Source organism: Terrapene carolina, unplaced genomic scaffold (assembly GCF_002925995.2).
Source record: "Terrapene carolina triunguis isolate 2854851 unplaced genomic scaffold, T_m_triunguis-2.0 Scaffold27546, whole genome shotgun sequence".
NCBI classification, from domain to species: domain Eukaryota; kingdom Metazoa; phylum Chordata; order Testudines; family Emydidae; genus Terrapene; species Terrapene triunguis.
Window position 1 is genome coordinate 983 of NW_020691897.1, and position 4,539 is coordinate 5,521.

At 39.0% G+C, this 4,539-nt stretch overlaps 1 long non-coding RNA gene across 1 annotated transcript; it reads left to right on the forward strand.

Moving 5' to 3' along the window:
* The first annotated feature begins 398 nt into the window (after window positions 1-398).
* LOC113408954 lies at window positions 399-4,318 on the forward strand. The gene is made up of 3 exons (XR_003899968.1): window positions 399-679; window positions 2,273-2,371; window positions 2,708-4,318. It is a non-coding gene; the product is annotated as an uncharacterized LOC113408954 (long non-coding RNA).
* Window positions 4,319-4,539: the final 221 nt, after the last annotated feature.

Consider the following 4,539-nt stretch of genomic DNA (forward strand, 5'->3'; position numbering starts at 1 on the left):
ACTGCTGCTAAACCCAGATTCACACTTCTCTGCAGAGTGCAGCACATGGGACCCGGAAAAAGCCCTGAAATTTAAAGTAACAGCTTACAATTTGAACTGAGTTTTCACCACATCTGCACACCGAGATATCTGGATAAATAGGAGTGTGTCCACAGAGGCTTTCAGGTCTTTGAGAGATTCTGAACTGCTATAGGCAAAGAGAAACAGCTCCAATGTATAGGTTTCTTCAGATACGTCACTATTTTAACTTAACATGGGAAGAGTTCTTGCCCTGTAATTTCATATGAAAGGGTGACAAATTCTCTCAGAATTCTCAGGCAGCATGGGAAATCCCCCTAACTCTGCACTATTTGGGGAGGAGAAGGTAATAACAACTTTTATTCTTTCTTTCTAGCTAGAGGTGGTGAGACTTCCATTTTCATGGAGGACTATGCAGACCAGGGGATTGGCCTCACCTGCAGGTCGGAGGGATGGTTCCCTGAGCCCCAGGTGCTCTGGTTAGACAGTAAAGGACAAAACCGACCAGAAAAGCCTACGACCAGCAACACAAAGACATCTGTTGGAATCTACAATATTGAAAGTGCCATTAACATAGAACCTGGCTCAGACAACGAAGTCTCCTGCAAAATAATCAATAACATACTAAAGACAGCGAGCGAGTCCAGAGTCCTAATTTCAGGTGAGTGCACATTGGGAATCAATGAATGTAAGGCTCAATAAAGAGGCTACTTGGTTAATGAGATGGGTTCCGTTTTTCTCTCCTCCTTTGTTGTAAGAAATAGATGCCCAGAGTTTGTCTGGTCTAGCAGGTGGAGCACTGGGTTAGGATTTAGGAGGCCTGAGTGCTATTCCTGAATATGCTGCTGACCTCATGAGTGACACTAGGCAAACCACTTCCCCTCTCTGTGCCTCAGTTTGCCCAAAACTGGGGATAATAATACTGACCTCCTTTGTAAAATGTTTTGAGATCTACTGATGAAATGCCCAATATAAGCGCTAGCTGTTATCTTCTTTTAAATACTTGCCTGTCATTTTCCAGCAAAAACCCATTTTGATTAGACCGAGTTAAAAAGTTTAAAAATCATAATTTGCACAAGTACATTATTAAGTGTTTTTTTCTACATAATGATCCAGCTTTCATAGCACATTAATATGTAACAAAGTTGCATGGCATTTTCAATATTACTAAAAGATACGGAAAACTGTTTCATTGAATGTACTGATGCATCATTGAAAAAGAGGGTAAAGTTAAGGTGGTGTGTATGACCTTCATTTTGGTCTCTCCTGATTCTTCTGTGCTTAATTTTTCAACATTAACATTGAGTTTAAGTTTTCATTATTATTTAATGGTTATTGGGCAGATTCCATAGCCTTTACTCATATTTTGAAGTACTCACCCAGGTGAGTTGTCCCGTTGATATCTGTTGAGTACAGGGATTCTGTATTGAGTTCAAGCCTTGCCACTGACTTGCTTTATGGCCTCAGAGAAGTTGCTTAACTTCTCTCAGTTTTCCCACCTCTATAGCGAGGTAATGATATTTTCCCCACCAACTTCACATGGCTGTTTACAGGGTTAATTAATTTTAGTGCATACAGAGAAATGGTTTATATCATTAAGCTGAGTAACTCCACCAAGGATACTACTTTTAGGTTCCCTACCTCCCTTCCTCAGTAGAGGATCGTTCTGCCTTTCTTTTTATTTTATACTATTTCTGGTGGGAATGCTATGGCAAAGAGATGCATCTTGCATTTTCCCCAGTAAGCAGCAGGGGCTGTGCCCAGGAGGTAGCGTGGGTATGACTTTCACCATTTCATGGACTGATGGAGAACAAGTTATAATTTAAATATGTGCACATTAAAATCTGTTATTAAATATGCATACAATTTCTGTATGAATACTAGCGCTGAAAGGGTATTTGAGGTAAATCCTGTGAACCTTACTCATGAGAGACATGTCTCTCAATGTCTGAGGTGTTTCTATCTGCATGAGTAAGGTGAGCTGGGTGTGGCTGAAGGTGTGTGCTTTTCCAGAACACATTGGAGGAGCCCACAGCTCTGTTCTCCATGATATCCTTCCTTGAAGATGTGTAGAATCTTTTGATCTAAATTCATCTAGACTTTGTTCTACCAGAAAGAAATGGCAGTCTTTACATTCAAGTGAAATCTGATTTCACCAGGTCCTCAGACAGACTCCGTTTGGTTGGCCTTATCATTTTCATGATGTTTCTTAAGAATTATTAGAATGTAATTGACATTTTCACATGTTTTTCAGATGTTTTCTTCCCAACCACCTCCCCTTGGATGGCTGCTTTCCTGGTCATTTTATTTCTTAGCATAGCCCTTATTGCTGCTGTAGGGTATAAATTGAAAAGTAAGTATTTCTTTGTATGTTTTTTCAATAAATATGTGAAAATGTTTAAACAGATGATATGGAATTCTTTAACTATACTAAAGCCAAACAAAAACTGAAATGAGTTTTCTAGGGGCAGATTCAGAAAATTAAATATAAGGGTCTGTACATTATAATTCCTTACCAGATATGTCCCTTGTTCTGAAAGACAAATTTTAAATTCCTCACATATAAATATATTCAAGGCCAGAATAGACACCAGACTTAGCATTCATGACAGTGACTGTTTCAATCAAAACTATTGTAGAATGCTATGAAAAATGTCTCATTTTCAAAAGGCATTTTAATTTTTTTCAGATAATAATGACACAACATCTCAATCAGGTAAGTAACTAGGCAGGTGAATGCAAATTAATATGAACATATCTTATATCTTGATTTTGACACAGTCCCAGAGAGCCTGTGGAATTCCCATCACTGGAGAGTTTTTAGAACAGGTTCGACAAACACTTGTCAGAGATGGTCTCGGTTTACTTGGTCTTCCCTCAGCACGGAGGGTGGGACTGGATGACTTCTCAAGGTCCCTTTCACCCCCTACATTTCTCTGATTTTAGAATAAAAGTTTAACATATAGTTGCTGTTCTGATCTGAGAAACTGTTTATAAATTACAGGAGATGGGTGGGTTTGTTCTGTTTTAATTGTGGTCAACAGCTGTGTGCTTTTAACGTTTGCAGTATGCATCCAATGATTTCATAGGAGTTGGGGTTTATATTCAGGAATTGAGCAACAGTGACTATTGCCATTAGTGGCTCATTAGGAAAGTTTGTTTCCTTCTGTTATAAACAGATCTTGTTATTAAAATAGATCACATTCAGGCTAGCCTTCTGCCATTCATCCTTATGTGGACATTGTTCCAGAATCATTAACAGTTGTAGAAAAGGGTTGCTCATCTACATGATATAGACTGGGTAAAGTATAAAATTCAAGGCCTTTTATAACATAGGCATTGGAAACAGGAGTGATTACCTCCTGCTGGTTGTCTGCCTTGGAATTATGTTTGGCCATAGTGGATTTGCTCTTGGTCCACAAGATTCATTCAGGACTAGGGAAAGACCTGGACTTATTTAAAAAGCTGGGTGAGCATCTAGCTCCTCTGATCACTCATTTCTCTTGTGGGTATTCATGGGGTATCCTAGAAATTTCAGCATCCCATAATATTTCTCTGGTAAAAAAAAATCTTCCTCAATTAAAGTTTCACTTTAGTCTTCTTCAGCAGATTTTAAGTCTCATGATTGGTTCTATTTATTTCACTTCACCGACACTTAATTGTTTTGGACTCCTTCCTTAATTTTTCAGATCTCCCAAAACTTCACTCTGATGCCCCACTTTTCCCACCCCAATCTTTGTACCAGTTGATATCTGATCCTATTCACTGATGGCTTTGTCTGGCTCACTCAGAAGCTGTCCTGTAAAGTCAGAGGATGTGGGTTGGGGGGATATGCTGAGGCAAGGGGTCTCTATAAGCATCCTGACATTTTCACAGATGACAGGCCATCCGTTGCTTTATGTCGTCAGATTCTCTGCATAATCAGTGAACTGGAAGAAACCATCTTCCAATACAGTGAATGAGGAGATGATCTTCAAGTGAAACAATTTGTTCCTGTCTCCTAAAGCAGGTTTTTCCTAAATGGAGAGAATCTGGTCCTGTATTTTAAAGCTGTTTTGTGGTTGAAATAAGGCCTTGGGAAACTTATAAGAGTAATTAACATTGCAATGTGATTCCATGTATTTGCAGTAACTGAGAAGAATACAATGGAAGAAGGTAAATATATTTTTGATGTGATATAACATAAGGTGTTAGGAGTATTTCCATGAGTCAGATTCATGGCGACAGTATTACATAGCATGCTGAAATTTTCCAAGACATTAACCACAGAGGTATCAGTCCTTACCCAGGTAAAGGAATCACTGAGGACTAGGACTTTTGTTAATATAAGAATCTCTGGCCTGGTCTACACTAGGCTTTTATGTCGAATTTAGCGCCGTTATATCGAATTAACCCTGCACCCGTCCACACCAGGAAGCCATTTAGTTCGACATAGAGCTCTCTTTAAATCGATTTCTGTAATCCTCCCCAACAAGAGGAGTAGCGCTAAATTCGAAATGGCCATATCGAATTAGGCTAGGT